General features: G+C 40.3%; 1 protein-coding gene across 1 annotated transcript in view; it reads left to right on the top strand.

The window, feature by feature from the left end:
* Positions 1–23,540, top strand: part of ALK (ALK receptor tyrosine kinase) — a 319,150-nt gene that overhangs the window by 5,807 nt on the left and 289,803 nt on the right. The gene's annotated exons all lie outside the window — the stretch shown is intronic.

The following is a 23,540-nucleotide window of genomic DNA, read 5'->3' on the forward strand; positions in this document are numbered from 1 at the left end:
GCATTGTCTGACTGAATTGTATCCTAAGGTAATCTGGTCACTTGGTTCACTGCATATCTCACATGAACATTACACGGGAAGAAAATATAGTCTGCATTTGTAACACTGTTTGTGAATTAACCAAAATAGGTAGAGAAAGTGAGGGGAGATTAGCAACAATTAGTGCTTACTCAAAAATTTCATGGGTAACTTGAGCCTTATTGTAGTAAAGAAGGTATCACTTTTTCGGTGTAGCGGTGCTAACTAATTTCGACTGATACTGCTTTTGGGAGACCAGTTTAAGAATTTTCTTCTCAGGCTGCAGCAAATTCAGTGCTATGCCTGGACATTTCCTGTCTAGTTACCAGACTGAAGCACTAGCTTTGGCTACCCCAAAATTGGAGCGCCAAGATGAGGAGAGCTACTTTTTGGCCCAAGTGATCTGCCTGGCGGCAAACAGCAATTCAGGTTGCCTGCCTTAAAAATCTCTTCCTATCCGCTGAACCGCAGCATCTATTTCCTGAGAAGCCGCTTCAGAGCTCCGTGGGGCTGTTCAGGCCACAGCGCTGAGCCAAGAAAGGCCCTTTATGAAATGTGCCACATTTGTCTTGCTTCTCTAATTCAGAAAAATTTGGTTGGAGAAAAATGTCAAGCAAGCATAAATGCAGATTTGATAAGTCTGACCTTTCTTTTCTTCTGAACAATAAATGTCAGAAAGCTAAAAATGACAAGCTGGAATGGCTGAAGGTTATTTATGTGTTTAAATATTTAGGGAAGAAACACATTTTGAGACTAAAGTCTAATTTACATGAGTATTTTGATTTATGACTGAGACTGCCTAGTAGCTTCATGGTTGTCACTATCCTGCTCAGCATGGCCACTCAGAAATTTACTGTGACAGCAGAGATAGGACTTCGATATCTCTACTTTCAGAAGCTATAAACTATGTCAGCGGTACTGAAGGAGAATCCTCTCTTGTTAGTTGTTCAGGATCTATGGCGTGTAGCTGAACTCTTCTAGCAGTATCTAGTAGAAAGGGCTGGTGGCCTGCTAGAGACAGACTTCAGAGTATTTTCAAACAATAGGTATTTTAAAGAAAATGGCAAACTTTTGTATAAGAAATGGACTCAAGCATGGAAAATTGCTTACTGAATATGAAGTGGTGCTTGACGTGTGAAACCAGTGTTTGCAGTTACTGCTTTTTGCATTTATTTTACCAAAGAGCTTCAGTGTTTTAGGGAGGGAAGTTGCAAGAATCAAATTCTGCTTTGACTTGCAGCTTTATTATCTTGCAGTGTTGGGTCTATGCTGGTGAATATGGCACAGATTGAGCAGGGAGGATGGGAAGCTCATGTGAGAAATTTGAGTCAGAAGAGGGGTTATATATACACAGTTCTGCCACAGATGTGCCACATGACATGCAACGCTTCCCTTTGTGGCAGGTATTATTTCCTTTGTAAAGCAAGGGTAATTTTGACTGCTTTTGAACTCCATTGGTAGAAGGTACTATTTTATTGCAGACTACTATTACTTTTATTTTCTAAGAACCCCAATAAGGACAATAAGATGCTGTTCAAACTCTGAGATTTTTAAATTAAAAGCTAAAACAAGCAGCCTACCATACTGACTTGCTCCCACATCTGCTGTGCTAGGACTACTATTTCCTTCCCTTCAGTAATAGCAAATCTTTGAAATTTAAAAATGATATCAATTTTCTTGATGTTACGACATACTGAGTTTTTGGTTTTGGACTATATACTGTCCCTATAACCATTAAAACACTCTCCTGACTTGTAGCTGAATGGTCAAATTTAGATACATCATTTGAATAATTTGTGAGGCTTTGGACAGCATTACTCATAGACCCATAAAGAACAAGGGGGAGCAGGGAGGGTTGTTACCCACCTGCCCACACCGGCTGCCAGCAGCTTAGCAGCTGCAGCTGGGTGCCAGCCCCGTTTGCAGCAATGAGCTGCAGGTGTTGGCTGCAGCCAGCTGGTGGGGGGTGCCCAGCACAGTCTGTCCTGGGAAGAGAAACCCTAATTAAGACTAGAGGAGAAGGTCTGCCATTGCTCATTTCTTGTTTCAGGTGTCAGAAATTAATAGCAAAGGTGGGATCTGAGACTGCTTAAGATTTTAGAGGCCTGGCTGTTTCTTTTTGTATCAGGAACGGCAAAGCTGAGATGCTAGGCAGGATTTTCTCCTCTAGAAATGATGGGGAGATTCCTTTATGAGCATGTCTCTACAGGTCTTTGATTCAGTTTGCCAGTCTCAAAAGCTTTTCAGCAATAGCTCAGTGGTTACATTAAAGGCAGAACTACATTTTGCATCATAAAGAAGGCATATGCTGAATCCATTTCAAACTTGGATCTCCCCTCCAGTCTTACACCTTACAAAACCATCCAATGAAAGACTACTGGGACTCTATCTCTGAGTGACAGGCTGGGCAAGAGGAGAGAAGATGACATTGTGTGAGGCGATTAGGTCAAGAGTAGAGAGCACTTGGTGGTGAGTATGGAAAAAAGCATTGCTACCGTGTTGGTGAGGTGGAACTATGATACAGTATGGCTCTGTGTGTGTTTTATACTGTGTATTTCTTGATATTTGGGAAGAGGTAATACCTGTCTACATGCATACTCAGTGACGTGCATCAGTAGACACATCAGAAGTGGTGTTTTTTTTCCCACATTTCACACTCTTTCTAGCACTTTTACATCATTGGAGATTTCTTTCCATCTCAGTTTTGAAAGCTTACATAGTTCTGCTGAATGCAATCACTGCCTACAACATGCAGCTGAATATCTATGACTTCGCTCATTAGAAATCTTTGGTAATCCCTCAAAGCTCTGCAAGTTGCAGCAGACCTTTAATTAGAACTTGTACATTGGCATTCTCCTGCTGTTTCAGCTTGCCCATTAAATAATAGGCTATCTCAAATGCATCAGAATGTCTGGGCTTTTTATAGCCTTCTTCATCTTAGATTCTTGAAGTACTTTAAGCCTTATCACCCTACTGACAATGCTAAGCATTATTATATCTATTTTACAGAGCGATCATAGAAGCCAGAGATGGAAAAAGCATTATTTGATTATGTTAGACTGTAAGTGCTGAATGTGGTTTTCTCATATAGAATATACTAAATACTGATGTCTTTCCTTGCTTCAGCCAAAAGACCAAGGAAGAACAAGAAATTACAGGTGAGAGGCTTGGTAACTTGCTGAAAATGCTGCAGCAACTATTGGCAAAGCCACCTTCCAATCCTCTCCCCTCCAAGCTGTTTGCCATTCCTGAGTTTTGAACAAATCTGTTTTTGTCATGTTACACCCTTATTACAGTATTATTTGTACTTAAATATATTTATTTACATTTTACAATCTGCTGATCCTCTCCTTATCTTCAGAAATAGCCCTGTGGCCTTTCCATTTGTAGGATGGTATATGTCAGCATGAGAGGGCATGATGCAGTGGTTATTTCCCAGGGACATTTTATTACTGATGCTAATTAAACTTGAAACTAATGAGAAAGGATTACTTTTCAGGGCTAGTGAGGAGGCCAGAATAGTTATTATAGGTTAATTATTATTTTAAAAGAGTTGATTTAAGTAAAAATTCATTTTATCAACTTTTTTTATTGTATTGTGCAAAAGGCTTGTTTGAAGAGGATTGAAATATAATTGCTGCACTGACCTCATCTGGCTCTCAATCATTAATCTCTGTCCATCAGCAAAAGGTTAATAAAACTCTTTAAGGAAAGGAATTCTGTGCCTTATCAGCATGTAGACAATTCAGAATAGGTCTCCTCCAAGCATTTCTTATTATCCTTCTGCGTGATTTCCTTGGCACACTTGTTACTCTTGAAAAATGCAGTATTCCCTAAAGATTCCCAATTCAGTGGCCGCTTTGCAAAACAAGTGCATTACGGAGGTGAAGAACGGATCTGCAGTCAAGGCTGGTTTGAGATGCGCATTTAAGTCTTCTGACTCCCTTCTCCCTTAAATATTGTGGTCAGCTGTTAAAATCTCACCTTGCTTGAGAGAGGGAAGTGAGGTGTCCATGTGATGATTAGTATTTGCTGAGTAACCAGGAGCACGTGACCCCAGGAGCGGCCTGGCCATTGCCGGAGAGCTGCTCCTGTCTCCTTCCACTGTCACTCTCTTTGAGTGAAAAGGTGCTCTTTCTTCCCTAAACCCCTCTCTGTTTTTGCTGGGTTTTTCCTTTCCCAATATTGCACAGGGTGAGGCTGCTGCACCAGGCTGCCAGTTGGCTTCCGGGGAGGTGGGCAGCATGGTGGAGACACTTGCTGGAGGCCACATCGCTGGGCCACTGCCCTGGTCTCCTGCTCAGGGCAGTGCCGCAGCTGCGGGAGGAGAGGGGAAGACAAGGCTTATGTCACATAGGAGCGAAGTGCTCTTTGCTGGCTGGGAAGCAATGTGATTGCTTTCTCCGGAGCAATGGCTGATGGCAGGTTGCAGCTTTCAGAAGCCTTTTGTTTTTTAGGTGATTCCCTTACTAATCACATGTTGCAGTCTGAGGTGCAATGCGGTTTCTCAAAAGGGCAGCATTCACCAATCCTGAGGTCAAGAGACTAGTTGCATCCTCTGTCTGGGTAGTGGTATCATGTCCAAAAGTAAAACATTCTCTTGAGTATCCTTTCATGCCATCAGACTCTGTGCAGGCCAGCTGGTAGGATTTTGGAGTAGCATCTGAAGTAATTCTAGATGACTAGAAGTCCCTTGAAGTGATTACAGCTTTAAATCATGTGAAGCTGGTCAAAAAGCCCAATGTTTCCTTCTCTGCCTTGCCAGCCTACTGTCCTTTATCTCCTGAAAGAAAGCAGCATTAAGTTTTAAGACTTGATTCAATAACATTTTATGGATAATAATTATGACTGATATTAAGTCTTCAACAACCAGTCTGTACTGAGTCTTAATGTATTGAAGTTTATTACCAGTGTAACCTATCTTTTTACACTTTTGTAAAGCACTATCAACTCTACTGATAAGAGGAGAAAGAAGCATCAATGAATTAGTTGCTCCTATTTCTCTGCAGAGTGTTCATATACCTGCTAGCATGGGAGGAGTTTGCTGGTAAAGAGGTTTTGTTTACAGAGTCTGTAAAACTGAAGTTATGCTGAATGAATGAATTAATGAACTACAGCAATCCTGTGCTGGAAGAGGGATTCCATTAGTGGCTAGTTCCTGAAGATCATTTGATTCTCTTTTCCTTTTTAGTAATAAGCATGTGAATTCAAAGCTTTCAGAGATGCTGTTTGGAGAAGCTCTCTCTGACACTTATCCCAGTAATGAAAGTTCTTGAATCTATGGAACTTTAAAATCCCATATTGATGATTTTTTTTCCCTGAAGTTTCCCAGATTTCCTGACCTTGTCAAGGTGAACATGGCAGTATATATGTATGTCATGACTGTTTATGGAGGTGGTCCCTGAACCAAACTGAAGACCAAGTTAAGCAGAAGAAAGCTCTGGTAGTTTCTAATTCCTGGAGTGCCACGTATAGTGGTTTAATATAAATGAAGACAAAGGAAACTCACCTTAGTTTCCACCCAGGGTCAACGTGGGAAGTTTTATTGCATTTGCACTGAAAAAGTCACCTGAAGGAGCCAGGGCTGTCCTCACTCAACTAAACCTTGTGATGTTCATGCATCATTATCTGTACATGTACCATACCTTATAGTTCCTCTTCATTGCCTTGCCCCTCCTTCATAACTTTCTGCATAGGGAAATCTACTTCCCTGGTAAGTTCAAATAAGATGCTGTCTACTTGTGTCCTTTCTGCCTTTTTGATGGGAAAGCAGAAGAGAATTCTAAAGTGCTTTGGGAGCTACATGGAGGCCTTGCTTTGACATCTCTAAATATGTGAGTAATGGGGTGCTTAGAACTGATTTTACGTGTGATGGATGCTCAACAATAAGGAATCACAAATTGTGGGCAGCAGAGCTTGGAGAGGAGAGCTGCTCAACAAGATTAATGGGAAGGGAGACCTTCCTTGTAGCAAAAGACACAGTTCAGGCTTGAAAACAGACAACGACACACTGGATGGAGTCCTGAGGAGTTGGACAGCCAGGTTTCCTCTGCAGGCGGTAACTCTGCACTTGCAGGGCCCCTGCCTAGGTAGCAGAACAGCTGTGAGACAAATGCATTGTAATTCCCACTTCACCCATAGGTGTATGTGTGTGTGGACACATCCAGAGGTGAAGAGATGTTCTAAGGGGAGCCTGTCAAACTGGGGATAGGGGTGCAGAAGGAAATGCAAGAATTTTTTTCTTGTAAGAAATGCAGACTTGGGGAGGGGGGAACAGGATGAGACTGAAAGCAAGTATAACTGGTTCTGAGCACTGAAGGGTTTATTTTACAACCAAAGTATAACTCTTGCTAGTATCTTGGTAAGAACTTGATGTAAGATAAAGGCTGAAGTCAGTGAGAAAAAGATTTCAGGGAACCTGTGATTCCTCCTGGGATCTTGTCTGGACAGAATTTTCCCTTAGGATCATGACCTCAACAAACCATGCAGGTAAAACAAATAAAAACTGGGTCCTCTTTCAGTTAGATAGTAGTAAAATACACCTTTAAGCTTTTACTATTAGCGATATTGTCAAATTAAAAAGAAAACAAATACATTGATATTTTGGTTGTAAATAGTAGAAAGGAAGTAAAAGTATAACTCACTTTTCCTTTCTAGTTAACTGTAAGTTGCAAGCTGTTAACTCTGAATATTGTGACTAAGTGGATATGAGTAGGGAGCAGAATTAGTAAAATGTTAGTGGAGATTGCTGCAAGATCATCGTTATGACTGTAACTTTTATTCTCTATCTTTGACAAGGATAATAGTGTGTGGAAATGAAGCCAGCAAACATGTAAAATACCTCTAAATATAAAGGAGAAAACAGCAAATAATAACTGGACAAGTAATCAGGTGCAGAAGGCCTTATCTGTAAATACAGTGGCTTGAAAGATGGCAATGCTGGTAGATAAACATAAAGACAACTATGAAGTAGAGAATAAATAGAGCAATATCCTCTAAACAGTAAAGAGCTGGAGCATAAGACCCTGGAAAGGCATTCAGGACTTATTGCTTGAGAAGGATCCCTAAAACTGTCAAGCAGATGTGCAGCTGGTAAGTAGCTGACCTGCTGGGATGTTGACTGAAATGGTGGGAGAAATAAATCAAAGGGGATTGCATTAGGGTTACTGAAAGCAGTATATTACTTTCCTTTGAAGTATAGAGTCCTGTGGAGAAGCAATGACTGTCATCTCATAAGAATGGTCAAACTGAGTGGAGACAAGTCCCAGATTTAGGTTGTAGTATAGGCAGGTGTTTCTGTTCCCTACAGTCATAATCTCCAAGTTTCCTTGAAGGCTTGGTACTGGAGTTTGATGGAAAGCATAAGGGGCCAATCCTAAGCCTAGTGGAGTCAGCAGCATCTTCCCATTAGGTGCCTGCTCTCCAGCGTGGCCAGTCTGGGCAGGAGCTGCTCTGCTATCGACTCTGCTCTGCGAGTGAGCAGTGAGACACTGCATGTCTAGCTTTTGCTGCAAGAAGATTAGGAATTGCAGTTCATTTGTTTTTGTTTCTAATTTTTTTCTCCTCTCCTCCAGTCCGGTGCCTTTCATCTACCTTTAGTTCAGGTAATGAGCAAAAAATGACATTGGTGCTATGGTTAGTGACCAAAACTGTTTTGCCTATGCTGTCCTTACGCAGGCCAAATAAACACAAGAGGTGACAGCCCTTGTTTTTGAATTCTCATCCTTATGCGGAAAGGACATCTGGGCACAAGGCATCGCACTGTAGTAATGGGTGTTAGCCATTGAATGTATCCTGGTGTTGCCTAGCTCTTAGACTTTTGGCATCCTATATCTAGGGTTTGGGTTGAACGAATGCAAGGGAAACATGAAGGAGAATAAAGAAATTAGAGCATCCTTGCATCCTAGTGCATGCAAAGAGAAAAATATCAGCTCTCCAGGGTCCAGTAACAGGAAGAAAGCACATGTCTGGCCTGTCTGCATATGTCCGTGTCCCCCCCCCCCCCCCCCCCCAAAAAAAAAAAAAAAAAAAAAGAAACATGAAAGGTTCTGATGATAACCTCTTGAAGACTTTACGTCCACTGTTTATTAAGCCTTGCATCTCTGAAGACCTAGTTTCAAGTTTTTACCTTCACTTGGAATTATGTTCTATTTACTCCAAGGAACTTTCAGCACAGACAATCCAGGTGGTTTTCCTAACTGAGGATAAGAGCACTTCCTCCTTCCTATCCTACCTGTGCTACGCTGGGCGTGACTTCGTAATAGGGCATTTGTAGGGTATTATCCTTGGTTTTAGTTTATAAAGGTCAACAAATATGCCATTTCTGCTCCATGAAAAAGGTTCTCAATATCTGAAATTAACATTATTTCAAAATGACTTATTTCTGAAAGAATTAAAATATTTTTTTTAATAGACTAGAGGATTGAAAAGGGGAAAATGAGGTAATATTCCTTCTGAAAAGAAAAAGTCAACTAATTTGATTTCCATCTTATTGGAAAACACTTGAGAAGGACCTGGAATTGCATTGTTCCTGCTTCTCAAATTGTTCAAAGATGGCTGTGATAGTCAAACACATTTGCAAAGACAGAGTTGAACGATGATCATCTCTTACATCTTGTCATCACTGCAATCTCTTTCCCCAGAAACATTTGGGATTCAGGTTTAAATGGTAAAGGAAATAATATTATATGGGGATTAGACTAGATTATGCTCCAGTCACATCAACAGAACTATCAAGAAGGAGGGCAGGCAAAGTATCCAAAGCATAATGAAAACCCTTGTCAAAACTGGTATAAAAGGCAATTCCATTTTAACTGTAGTCTTCTGAGTTAGTTCAGGGTTAGAGTAATTCAGAAATATTTTTTTTTTGACATGACGTAGAGTAAAGGAGACTCTCATTTCCTCCTTCTCCCCTCCCCCCCCCCCCCCGACTCTAGACTCATGCTACTGTTGTTCCATTGCTCCCTTAGGTCAGCGTTCTGGGAAATTCCTGCTTTATTCTTAGTTTTGATTTCATGGCAAGACCAAGACTTGCATCTCACATGTGCAGCATGAGCAGTTTTAGACAGTATGAATATGGATTCTGCCACTGAATTTTGGTGCTACTGCTCTAAGAAAAGCTTTATGTTGTTTTTTTTTAATATTTTTATTTATTTATTTATTTATTTTTTGAGCTGCTTCAGGCATATCCCTAGCCTAGCAACTAAAGCCTGGCTTTCACAGTGATTTGAGAACACTGTTTCCTGTCTAGAGCCTCATCACTGACCTCCCAGTCCTGGTCACTGCTTCACTAAAGCCCGTCTCTGGCTCTTTATAGACACTTCCATTATCCTGGCATAATTACTGTGTCTCCTGAGCACAGAAATCTTCAAGGTCTGGAAGCTCCCTGTTCTCTGTGGTGTCTCTTGCCTTGCTGTAGTATCTGTGATTGTCACAGATTGCTGGGGGGTCACACACATAGGGAGCATCAGCTGTCCTGTCAGTGCATGTCCTGGGATGGGGGGGGACTAGCTTGTGGAGCTGGAGTTTCCTCAAGATTTGGTGTTGCAAAATCTCTTCTAAATTCTTCTAAGTTACAGATAAAAGGCCTTCTCCTGAACCAGAGCCAAAGCTGGAGCTAAAGCTTCAAGGGGGCAAGTTCACCTCTAGTGCTCTGAATCTCACCTCTCCTCCATGCAGAGACCAGTTGGATTTTATATTCCAGACAAACACAAGTGTGTGTTTGTCTGTTTTTTACCAGAAGAGGTTTTTTTTTTTTTTTTTTTTTTTCTCTCCTCTGAGCAAGCTAAATGCGAACAGAAATTCCGTCCTCAAATTGTGGCTTCTAATGAGGCTGCTTGCAGTGTAAGTCGTACCTCTCTGTGGGTGACAATGTCACAACCAGGTCGTATGCAGGTCTGCCTTGATGTGATTCCTCCACAGGTTCCTTCCCAGGTACTATTTTTTAATATACCATTTTTGAAGATACAACACTTCTCTCAAAGGCACTGAGCAAAAGCACCATGCTGCAGTTCCCCCAAATAGCACTAAATCTGTGACAAACCTAAAAGAGGTTTCACAGCAAGGTGATAAACTACTGGCTTGTCAACTTTTTTTTGCTGGCTGAATGGAAAAATGAGTCAGGCAGCTTTACGCTTTTAAGTGGAGAGAGATAAGGGCAGTTTCAGCACTTTGAAATCAGCCATGAACATCCATAAAATGAAAGGTTATTTGTTTCTTAAACTGATGTCTTGATAGTGAGGGATTCTATTTTTCACCAGTTTTCATATGTTTATTCCTGTAATACCCAATGAAAGAAGATCTACTAATATTTTAAACAGCTAAGATTTCATCAGTTAATCGTTTTCCTTGAAACGTAATTTATAATAGACTTTATATAAAGTCGAGGTTAAAACCAGCAAGACTGATACCCAGGAAAATGGCAAATTGCTAATTTGAGTGGTGGAAAGTTTTCTTTTTTTTTCTAAAGCAATTCCAAGGTCTTTTATGATCCTATTTTTTCAATAAGATAATGGCATTAACTGAATCTTGCAATCTTGCTGAAGTAATATGAAATTGAGGTGAATTTGGCTCTCTCCTCAGGCATTACACTGAATAGGCTGTTCTGTGATCAGTGTTGCTGGGAGACATCTCTGATGCTGCAGGGAAGATAAGAAACTCTGACCTCCTGTATTCTTCAACCTTTAGTCTTTCATCTTTGGACTCTGCACACAGTTCACTTTGTTCTTTTCCTCCCTCTTTTTTGTGTATGATGTGACATACCTGTTGGTGCTCTGCGACTCCAGTTAAAAGGAATGGTGAGCTGCAGCTCCAGGCGCCCGTGAGCCCCATGCGCCGCTGTCAGCAGTGGCACAGCCCAGCTTCCTGAGGTCATTGGGGCTCTTGTGCCATCGCCCAAAGCGCCTGCCTTCAGCATCGTGACACGTGGGGGTACCTGCTGGGCATGGATTTCCCTCCTCTCTCCAGCAGGAAGGGATTTTTTTTTTTTTTTTTTTTTTAAGTATGCATGTCTATAGATGAGGTTCCTGCCACACTGGAGGCAAAGGATTTGATCAGATTTTTTTTTTTCCCAAGCAACTTAGCTTAGGTTATGCTTTATTATACTGCTCAGTCCACATGTTTTTAACTTTGTCTTGCTTTTTGTGAATGCCAGCTCTTAGAAAACCCCTGTTGCTTAGTATATTGTGCTCAGATTTATGGCATTCTTCATAGCTGACTGCTTGCCATGCACATCAGCAGAATAAAGCAGTGTGCAGAGCAAGGGACTCATTAAGAGTGACAGATTTTTGACAACATCATTGAATCCCAAGTCATATCCAAGTTCTCAAACTACTTTAGGGCACCTTTTGGGTATCTGGCAGTTACACAGGGCTAAGGTTTGGTTCACTTACTGAGACAGCAGGTCAGCCCACTGACACGTGCCTACTCTGTTAACAGGTCAGTTCAATAGTTTTATTTCAGTAAAGCAGGGCTGTGCATTGAGCTATAGGATGCAGGTTGCTAGGTAGATCCAGCAGTCGGTGAAGGAGCCCAAGGTGACACTGGAACGGTTCAGATCAGCGAGCGGAGGCATTGCAGCTGTTTGGGCTCTCATTGCGTTTCCCCAGATGTTCCTGCAATGTCTGGTAGAAGCCAAGCCGTCTCTAGCCGTAACAACCACATTGCAGTTTTTGGCTTTCTGAGCACTTTTCCTCTGGTCTGTAGAAACAGAGCATTTAAGGACCTGAGCCATTTCATCTTCTACATTATCACTGTCAAATGAACTCTGTCATTCTGAAGTTAAATTTCCTGGGTATATTTTTTCAGCAACTTCTCTTCACATTAAGATCAGCAAAAGCTCTTTCAGGGAAGTCTGATTAAAAATACAGTTCCTCCCAGGAAAGAAAAGAATATTTTCAGCATCAAAAGAGATCACAAAATTATCATGAAAAAGTGGAATGAATTTTGATTATACATTCCAGAAAAATAGGTAGAAGTAGCCTGAGGGCATTCTGCTGTTTGTAAAGTAGTTTGAGGGGGTTTTTGAACAGGCATCTGCTAAGAATATAAGTGACAAAGCATCTGGGAGAGAGGAAGTGTCCTTTATTGGCCTCAAAAAAAAATGATGAAGATAGTTAATTTTAGGGGAAATTTATTCTTCTTTGTATATTAAAAGACAACAAGAAACAGCAAGTGGTGTTTCTTTTCAGATTCTTGCTACCTACCTGGATGGCCTCCAGCTCTGTTGCAGACCTTTAGCTGCCAGGATCAGACTGAGGCATTGGGAACTCCGTCCATGGAAGTGCAAACACTGTTTCTTAGTTGCTGTCCTGAGCTGTGTTGTGTTATTCTGTGATGGTATAATTAATTGTGCTGCTTAACTGCCTACATTATGTTTGGGACTTTACTCTGCTTAGGAAATAGAGGAAACTTCAGAATTTATCCTGAATTACTTCCTAATTATTTCCTGTTTCCTGACTTATTTTTAGAGTTGGTTGTTCAAACCTTGCAGAAAGAGTTTTGAGGAGACAGGATTCCAGTGGTTTTGACTGTTACCTTCTATATTGCATATGGCCAAAATGCTGTCCATTAGCCTCTGTTTTTAAAATAAGTTTCTAGGCTAGAGTTTTAGAGAAAAATAAGCCTGGAAAAATATTCACCATTTTGTGTTGGCATTATAAAATTTGTAACATCTTAGTACTGAGGACTTCTTCCACCTCTAATTTTTGTCTCTGATTAACCCCTCCTTTGTTTTCCTCCTCAAACGTCCTAATAGCTACATGTATATTCCACAGGAATAGGAAATGTTTATTATTATTAGGCAGCAATAATAATGATGCTTCCCCAAAGCCTCTGTTTTATCCCCAACTTAAGTATTTATTTTATATTATTAAATTTATGTTTTAATATAAATTAATTCATAATGTTTAGCACTCTAAGGTGTCTCTCTAACAAATCAGCTTGGAGCAGTTTCAGGATCTTGCAGCACATACCTAGAAAGCAACTATTTTAAGTGACTATTTCCAGTGTCTTTCATCAATCATTTAAGATGAGTTGTGTAAAATCCAGCTGACCCTTCTATCGTAACTAGTGGCAGATAGCTTTGAGTTGTCATTTTGATAAATTTGGGAGTATTGGCAGTGTTAAGGGCTAGGGAGGCAGGCATCCGAGTCTTTCAGCTCTGTGTCGTTATGAAGTACCTTGAGAGCTTAGTGCTCTCTTCCTGGCTATTTGATAAATTTTACCTCCATGAATGAGTGGGTTTTGCGTGGTTTCATAATCTTTATTTCTACTAGACCTTGCCCTTTGTTTCCCAAGCAGCTGTTAGAACAGGGTATTTGATGAGGCTGCGTGTTGTTTCTGCACAGCCCCTTAGGTTTTTGTCAGTGAATGACTTTCTATGGTGAGTACCACAGCAATGGTTGACCTGTATGGCACACACATGAGTTCAACAGTCCATCTCCTGATCAAAACAAGCTTATTCTGGATGGATGCATCACTGTTCTCTTCTCTTCCCCTCTTCCTCCATGTTTCTATGTAGGATATAACACAGAAAGTAGGCATAACACTTCTCATGGCAACATCTCAAGCAAAAATTCAGAACTAGGTGACATCTTGTTTCTTGTACATGTAACAAAACGGGACATCATTTTTAGGGTCCTGTGTAATGCCTGCCACATGGTTGGAGTCTATTCTCGTATTTTAGTGCTATGTTAGCACCTCTTGTGTTTTATCATTTTCAGCAATGAATATGTGACAATTTTAGCACAAATTAAGCATTGTCTATAGCTTCAAAACACCATAGTTTAAATGAAACACAAATAGCAACAGTATCTGAAACTAAAATAAGCATAGGTGATAAAGGGCAGTTAGTGGAAACTCAATGACCCTTTTCTACCTACTGTAATGGGAGTTCATGAGGCTTTGAAAGCCACTGCCAAAGGACATAGGTGACCTCTGATGAGTGCCGGATTGATACTCAGCTGTGGTGAGGTCTGATTCATGTTTTGCCACTTGTGTTACAACTTCTTTTCTTTTTTGGGAGAGGAGGGAAGGTGAGGAGAGGAACAGTGGAAGGAAGAGGAGAGCAGTGATGCTGTGTTGCTGTTCGTATATGTTAGAGTATCTTGCAAGCTCATTTCCCAGATGCAGGATATTTTTAGCAAAATGGGAAAGGCGAGATCTGAAAACTTTGTTAAAGCATCTATACAGAGGAGACTTTGGCTTTAGCAAAATGGTTTGTAGGCTGTCACCATCGCGAAATAGCCAATTATTTGAACTGTATTGACTGTGTTTAACTCTTACAAGACTGTTGACCATATTCCACAGTTTCATGTTGTTCATCATGAGCAACATCATCACAACAGGGATGTGTGATGATTTGTATGGATTTGAACCACTTCTCAGTCCTGAGGTCAGGAGAGCAATGTTCTTATAAGGTAGTTTGTCCCACAGAAGTTGTAGAAGTTGGGCAGAGAGCAGTGAACAGCATGGGTTTCCATTTAAAGAGATTTGTAAGCTGGCAAGATAGTGTAGGAGTGACATGCTGGGCTGCCAGGTCAGAATTGGAGTTTGTGTGTCAGTTCTTCCTTCTTTCCTGTTCTGTGGATCTGGTAGAGGCTGTAAATCAAACTTCCACCACCCTCCCTGGCTGATACATGCACAATTTACAGGCTTTTATGCAGTCCTCAAGTGACCGAAGACCACCATGTCAGGTGAATTCTGGTTTGGGACTTTCTTACCCCTCTTACAGCTTTTAAAATAGCATTGGCCATTTAAGAAAAATTCTGCACAGGATTACAGAAAGCTAACAGTAGTTTTCAAATCAGATATCTTGCTCCCACAAGGGTTGAATCTGGAATCACACATGACAATTAGGTCATATTTTCAGAAGGAGTTGAACATATCACAACTTCAGAGATGCTCATTTTCAGGGTGAGACTCTAGCTCAAGCCCACTTCTGATTATTCAGACAGGAGAAGAACTAGAGCCACCAATTTCAGCTGGATTTTTTTTTTTTTTTTCTTTTTTTTTTTTTTTTTTTTTGGTCAATGTTCATTGCCTGTTGAAAAGAACCAGAGGAAAACCCCTTAGGAAGTGTACTGAGAAAACCCCTGGAGTGAAAAGAGCAGAACTATCTGAGAAAGGGAGACAAAGCAGCAGGACCCAACTGGGTTACAGGAATCAGTTTAAGCCATAATGAAAATATTAATATTTTTCTGTCCTGAAAGAACTTGAATCAAAACTGGAACGAGGTAGAAAATTGGCTATTGTTAGTAACATATTGGTATGAGTTTTACTAAGTAAGAAGCAAAGCCTGTAAAAGTCATATGTAATGCTAAATTGGACAAATTATGGAGGAAACGGTTTGGCTTAAAGGCAATGGCAGACTCCTGGAGGGCCCTGCTGGTGACTCATCTGCTTGGATAGGCGTTATCCAGAGGAAGGTGTAAACTGAGGTGACTTGTTTTATCCCAACAGCATGGGATTTGGCAGTGTTGATATGCTGTGACTGCAGCCCAAATGCCCAATTCTCCAAGGCCCTTTAGAAAGGTTCAGACTTCCTATGCTTGTATTCTAGAGCTGTGGTCCATGTCCTTGTGCTGTAGGTGGCTGAGATTTCCAGATGCTGCTCTACATCTGCAGAAAGGACTCTACTAAGCATCTCCAACGTAGTGCTAGCGCCACAGGATGAGACACAGTTCCCACATGCTCAGAAAGCCCAGGACAAATGTATTACTTCCTCCAAATGTTCCTGCACAAAACCTCTGGGACAAAAAGAGGATCTTCCGCAGGAAAAAGTAAATATATCACAATGTTATCTGAGAAGAGATTAAAGCTGAATTTAATGTAGCCTCATCTTAAGTAGATGTGAATTCGTATAAACACAACTGTGTATGTTTTTTTTGCCCTAATTCAACTTGTTTTTTAACTGGCAGCTTAGATGTGGGCACCTCTGCATGTGTGTTTTTGAAAATGAGACTGCTTAGTTTGAATCAGGTAGTGAATGAGAAGTTTATGAAGTAACCTCAGTAGTAGAGAGCTAATTGACCTGTTATTTTGAATATGAGACTGAATATGAAATTGCATATTGAATGCAGAAAGGCTTGCTGTCATGGGAAAAGCATGAAGAGGCATCAGCAGTAGTCTGGCAACACTGACAAATGGCAGGTGGCAGCAAGCCTGACTGCTCCGTTTGGTTACTGCTAGCGACTCGCAGGCAGGTGGGGGAAAGTTTTAACGGCCTGACACATGGAGTGACAGATCCCTGGAGTGCTTGTGTGTGCAATGCAATGGCAGGTCTTAAAATAGAGCCAGCTGCATGCATAATTAAGGCGGCATAATCGCAATGCACTTATGTAAATTATCTTGTGCATTTTTTTTTTATTATTTTTCCATCAGGAAGGTGACTTAGTCAAAGATTCACCAGTGGGGAACACAAGTATATTATGTTTGGAAGGGAAAAAAAAAAAAGTTGTTATCTTTAGGCTTATGTGAAGAATGACTTATGGGAGAAGTATAAATCTCCGAAGTATCTAGAGTCAGTGTTGTCAATCTGGCAATTCCTTATGTGAACAAAGGATAATTTTAGAAACTTGCATGTGTGTGTAGTGGTTCTATCGTTCTTTCTGTCTTATAACTTTGGTAAATACGTATTTCTGTGAGCTGTGATTCTGCCTACATAAGCTTTTTCATTCAGTCTGTTGGAATTGTTTCTGGCAATATGTCTGTGAATTTAACCTAGTTTCTGTTTGTACTAATACTAAGTTATATTGTATTTTTCCTTTTTTTGAGAGAAATGCTATTCCATATATCACAGTTTTGTATGTCTCCCAGATGTCTATTCTGGATGCATCTGGAGCATTGTTCTCAGCAAAATATTCTTTTACTACTCCTTGCTCATCTCCCCCTGCCTTTATCAATTGCATGAAACTGTCTGTAGCACTAACAAATTACTGTATTTCCAGATCACTGGTGAATACATGCATCAGATTGGTAAGCAGTGGTTGAGAAGCTGGTGGATTAATTTCACCCTTTGGGATGTTTGTGAGATGTTTGCACTGACCATTCACTATTCTCCATGTATGATTATGTGTGGCACAGAATATAATTTTCAAGAGCTCTGAAGCACCTTAAGCTCCTAAATCCTAGACTCCTCCTTTTGTGGAGCTGTAGCAGTCTCGGCAGCGTCCACCCTGTCTGCTGAGGTGAGTGGATGCTCCGGTGGCTACGTCTGGGGAGCAAACGATTGCCTGACAAGCTTTTGAGCAAACCTAGTATTAAATACCAAAAACACCTCTGTGTTTGTTAGTCAGTTGTTTCTAGGTACTCCTGACCTAGCGTGGATTCAGCTCCATACTCTAATTCTTCTCCTGTCTGTAATTACCTTTTTGAAAAGAAAGAGGTGTACACACAACACTGCTGCCCAACGAAGGGGAATGCTGCAACTGTGCAGTCTCCCGCAGAAGTCTGTGTGCTTTGCCCTAGAGTGCGATGCCCCCGGGCTGGAACGGGGAGGCAGCAGGGCCCAAAAATATCGCAAAACAAATGATGCTCATTCAGTGCTGCATTTTATAGTCAAAGCCTTGGAAAAAAAGTAAAACATCAAGTAATATCCAAAGCATGACCATTGATTTCTATTTAATTGTCTCCTATCCCTTTTTGTCACTGAGGGACAACTAAATTTCACCTATTTATGGTTGACTGTACAGCAAATGCAGGATTAAGACTTTTCCTGCTCCTTTTGTGCTCTTCTTGTGTCCCCAAATGCAGAGCTTGCAAAACTTTTATTTAAAAAAGGTATAAAATGTGGTGCAATCATGTGAAACTGAGGGGAGAGTTTCTCTCATGCAGAGGTTATCAAGTAAATCTATTCAGGATTCATCAACCCTGGGTTAAAGTTGATTAGCTCTCCTCAGAGCAATTGCTGTTGATCTGTACATGCTACCTGTTTTGAGTAGTGGGTCCAGGGAAGAATAATTTCACTTTATAACCAGTTTTGAAGGGAAAAAACTGAGCCACTGTGTCAGTGCAATATATTGTGAATACAGAGTAGTAATTCTTAAATACAGAGCATGGAACAGCTAATATCGTGCATTAGTATAGGACTCGGTATAAAAGTTACTGAAAGGATTCATTTAAATGCGGTGTATAGAGCAGGTCTGTTACAGCACTCCGACGTTATAGGAGCCCGGATCAGTGTGCCTATAGAAGAGGTTGCTCATATTTCCTGTTTGTATCATTCTTAAGTTCCTTTTAACTTTCAGCCGTTAAGGCTTAACAAAAAGGAGTTCTCAAAGCGGATCGTCTGCATCGAGGGCTGTTTTCCCTTAATGATTCAGCCAGGATGTCTTGTCGTCTTTCAAGTACAAGCATACTCAGGTGTTTTATTATGGGGAAAATCCAACTCTGAGGAAGCTGGTAACCAGCTCCCCACACTTCTTTGGGTCAAGGAAGGTGTAGTGAGCATTGCCATGGGCACGTCAATGAGCAGAGTCATCTGCAAAGTCCCACTGCTTGCAGAAGTATAAATAAAACACTAGGAAAGGTTTTGCCAAGGTATCCTTTGGACTTCTGAAAGGCTACCACCAATTGTAAATCAAAGTATTGATCGAAAAGAATTGCTTGTTGAGTAAGTAAAATCTACATAGCTCTTATAAACCATATGTTAAATTTCTCCATCACAGAGTGATTGTTAATCTTTGAATATTGTTGATCCATATCTGTTTTTGGAAAATATAATGGAGATGGAGCCAATAAATTTGACAGCATTAATCAGCCCCTAATATTTGTTTGGGGGGAAGGTGTGTGGATTTTCTGTTTGTTTTTTTTTATATATTTTTTTTTGAAGTTGAGATTAAGTGCAAGTGTAAAAACATCTCTGTGAAGGACATCTGCAGCTGCTATCAAGTTTCAAAAATGCTATTTTAGAAAAATTATTTGGTCTTCCTTCTGATACAACACTCTGAAATTCCCACCCATGAACTGCAGAGAGAGGAGTAGTACCCTTGGAAGGGAAGTGATTTTTGCGGTGTTTTTGTCTCCATGGTAGTGTGCCCTGTATATAACCGTGAGACAGCACACCTGCCCCCTGCATGCCCAATTTTTTTGAGCGAAGTGTGACATTGCATTTGCCACAGAGTAAGAGAATGTGAACAGCCTGGGGCCTGTCTGAGAGCAAAGGACCTAAAAGATCACCGCAGTTGCCCATGTTGCTGCTTCTTATTTCAGATTATAATAATCCAGTTTGGATATTCAAAACTTCATGAAACGCTTCTCAGGTGCTGCCTCTGGCTGCAGGATTGTTTTGTTTTTTAGTTTAAGTTTGCCATTCTGAAGTATCGTATGTGTTTTGTTTTCCATTTTGTAGAGATGATAAGAATCTATCTGAACAGCTTAATATCCGAAATATCTGGAAGTACATGTCCTCACAACACATCCAATTGCCTAATCACGTATTGAATTTATCTTTAAGAAAATTGAAGCCTTAAGCTACATACTAGTAAATTAACCCAGTTTCTAATCTTCCTACATGCTTTTAAATAATATATTAGTTCAAGAATTATTTGGGTCTCAGTATTAGGTATTAATGTATAAATTCTGTGTATAATTCACTCATTAATCACATGAATAATTTCTAAAGTATCAACAGAAATAAAGGAAGTCTTAAGGGATGTGTGTTATATGCATATGGACATCGTAATGTACATCATAATGTATAAAATTATCATCCTAATATTCTATTGTGAACTTGTTTGATACAAATATTGCCCAGTATGCAAGCAAACATTTGCCTCTGCTTTCTGCCTCCCTCTTTTTCTGTTGAAGCACATAAACATGACCTAAAATAGACTGAAGTCTCTAGGAGTTGGGAAAATTAGCCATATAAGGTAACTTTTATAGAGTTTCTTGAAGTTAGGGCTAAGTCTTTCTGCCGATAGAGAGAGGAATGATTAGAAAAGATATTTCCTTTAGGACATCATTTCCTTCCTCCTCCTCCTTCCCTTTTCCTCCAATCTGGCTAGAATAATTACAGTGGTCATGGTTAGGATTTTTTTTTTTCTGAACTTGTATGAAATGTTCTTAGTTTGTTAGCAAGGGATATATTTATGTATATATATTCCTCATTTCCTGTATATTTGGACTTCCTGGCAGTGTTCTGTTGCCTTCTACATGATGATAGATCTTTCTGTATAAACTCTTTCTCTCTTCCTCTTTCTTGGTGAAATAACCTGTCTTAAATACTACCTTTACGTCTGGAAAAAGATGCTAAGTACAGCCCCCGGTTGCATTGATTGCCTTTATTATTATTTCAGGACTGGCAGCAGAACTTCTGAAAAAGCCCCTCTTTCTGCATATGAAAGAGACCTCATGGGTCAGTGAATTCATTCTGCTGATGGACACTTGTGTCTCTGAGACATACCCTGAGGTCCTACTGATCTCATGGCAAATTTTTTGAAGGTCAGACTAAAAAAAATACCTGGGTCAAGTCTTGAGTTGTTTGCCTCAAGGAGAGGCCTGGGAGTCTGCCAGTGCCTTGTGGTATGCTCTGAAGGAAGTCAGTGAAAGTCTGTGTCCTCTTGTCCCCCGTGGCTATAACATCATAATTATTTTGCTAAGTGTTGTGAGATGTTATTTGTCAAATTAAATGGAATTGTCGAACACTCACTCTATATAGTACACAGTCAAAGGAATTAAGTGTTATATAAGTCAGAAGATGGTTGAGAAAATTCCCAGAAATAGAGGGGAAAAAAAATCCATAGAAATGTTCTTTGTAAAATTTCAACTTGAATGAAGAATTGGAACCCTAAGAAGCTGGAATGAAAACTGAGTTATACTCCTCTGTATAACTTATGAAATGGCAAACACATTTCTGTGAAAATCAAAAAACTGCAATGGTTTCCCACTTCGACAGCTATATTGTTGACCTGGTCTAAACTGAGATTACATAAACATGAAGAATTTCTTCCATATGCATTTAAAAAGAAACGTGAACTTGTGTCAGCAAAAGATGGAAGTGCAGCCCAAGCTACGTGTGCCTGCAAAGATAAGCAACATATGCAGGTGCTTGAATGTGCATTCTTGTGTGAGCGTTTCAGATTTTGCACTTTGCAAGCTACTCCTTAGAGTGTATTATTTCTTTCAAAGGTCTCCTGTTCTAGGAAGCTTAGCTATGCTGTGAGGAACTTATGCTTTTTCTGAACATCTAAGATTCTTTTGATTTTTCACTATTTGCATATGACTCAAAACTAGATTAGGAGCTTATCAGAAAAAGGGATGTACTGAAGTTCTGTTTGATATATGATGGGACTTGAATACATAATTTGCTTAAATGCTTGTAAATTTTCTTTGCATCAAAAGCTTATCCTTAAAAGCAACACAGAAAACCTGGGATTTTAGTAAGATAGGGACTGAGTGTACAAATATTAGGAGGCCATTTTGCATGTGCAAAGAGCAGAATGACAAAGACTCTAGTGAAAGCAAGTTAATAGAGCTCCCAGAAGCCATGAATTAATAGACAGGTCTATTGTCACAAAAAGCATACGGGATACAAAACTGTGCAAAGGTTGTACTCAAGCAATTATCAGCTCAAACAGACCTGCTATTCTTCATTGAACTAATGTCAGGCCATGGCTAACAAATGGGATTTGAACTTGTCACAGTCTGGTAGCACAGTCACTTCATACATTTCAAATTAGTAGTGAGAGCTTGGTCTCTATCCTCCTCCCTATTTTGAGCACAAAATACATTTGAAGGATGTTTTCCTTAAATGCACCCCGGTGGTATCCCTTGAGGGTGGTCTTGTCTTGCAGGAAAAAAAAAGTCTTAAATGGATTCTTCAAGTCTATGCTATTTAACATCAATAGATGTTAATTAATGTTGCTGAAAACAGCCTATAATGGGAATGGAGCTTCTTTAACAGTGGATGGCATTTTCTTCTCCTATTTCAGAAGGTATTAAATAACTTGGGGGAAGAATTGGATTCCAGCCTTAAACTAATACAATCTCTTTCTGAAGTTTGAATACCTTAAGGGCTTTTTGTTTTGTTTATGTCCGATGTTTCCTCATTTTTGAGCCTGCCTGGAATTAGCAGGGTTAACATACAGCAAGGAAAAGTTCTGCTGTCATTCACGGTTCTCAAAACACTTGAAAAATTAATGAATCCTCATTTCAGTTCCATAAGGTGGAGAGATTATATAAATGTATAGACTAAGGCAAAGTCATTTACCTAGGATTACTGAGTATGGCTTTGGTAAAGCAGACTTTACTGTTCAATACTCTTAACTGCACAACCATGTTGCCATCTGATCTCATGGGACTTCTGGTTCAGTCAGAATTGGGTGCAGGGGAAGGATGAAATTCACTGGAGAGATCCTACTGCATGCTCTGCCAGGAGATTCCTCCTGAGAAGTCTGGAGGTCTCATGGAAATGGGAGTGGACTGCTAAACCAAGTGCAGTGCAGACAACATGAGTATTTTTGTTATTAAGCAAAAATCTAAAGGGCAGTTGTTAAGTTAAAGTTGTTAAGAAGGAGATGTTGAGGAAACTATGACCAGTACTTTTACATCTAAACTGTTTTGCATGGAATAAGGATCATATCTTATTATCTCGTCAGAAAAAACTTTTTTTTTCTCCTTCATGCGCTCTTGTCTTGTCTGATTCTGAAATGCACTAAACTAATTGCTAGGATATCTTACACTAATTCTCTTGAAAGTTCAAGGATGTTGTGCTTGGATGTCTGCTAATTAATTAAAGGTTATGAGTTGGCTCTTAATCGAGGATTTCTTCTGAAATCCAAGGTCCCAAATACTGTAAGTGTATCGTGTTCATGGGAGAGAGCAGTAGCTAAGAAGAATGTTAGCACATTAAAATGGGTCTCCATCAGTGACCTAGTAGATGAAGTCTACTGTCCCTTCATACATAACTGGTTATCAATGTGTAAATGAAAGCTTTGTTATGTGGCTCAAATCTGGATGCTGTACTGCTCTGCGTGTGCTCTCACAGGGCCAGTCGGCATGTCAGCAGGGCACCAGGATAACTGGAGAGAGCTGAGGGTGGCACTGGACAGTGCTGCTTTGGCACACGGGTGACAGTCAAAACACTGGAGCGCAGTATGTGATGCATGTGTCAGGTGCATAATATTTGATGTGGAACTTTCTTTCCTGAACTAGAATAAACTGCCTTTACCTGAGCTGCTTATGCCAGCAAGGTGGCAATACTGGGAAGGAGTGTTGTTTCTTTAACTATGCCAATATATTTAGAGGATGAAGAACTCTTTATTGCAAATGTCTTAGATGTCACAAACTAGACCCAGACCACCATCTGCTGAAGGCTTAGGCAGCCTTTATGATGGCCATCAACAGGAGCAGGGCAGGTGCCTGCTGTGGGTCATCTCCCAAGAGGAGGGAGAGAATGGGGTTGTCAAAAATTAGGCCAGTCGCATATTCCCACAGGATCTCCTGTGACGAAGAATGTTTTAGTGCTTGGGCAGATCAGGGCCTGGACCTATACGCATGTGGTGGTTTGGATGTTAGACCTGTAT

This window comes from Rhea pennata, chromosome 3 (assembly GCF_028389875.1).
Source record: "Rhea pennata isolate bPtePen1 chromosome 3, bPtePen1.pri, whole genome shotgun sequence".
NCBI classification, from domain to species: Eukaryota; Metazoa; Chordata; class Aves; order Rheiformes; family Rheidae; genus Rhea; species Rhea pennata.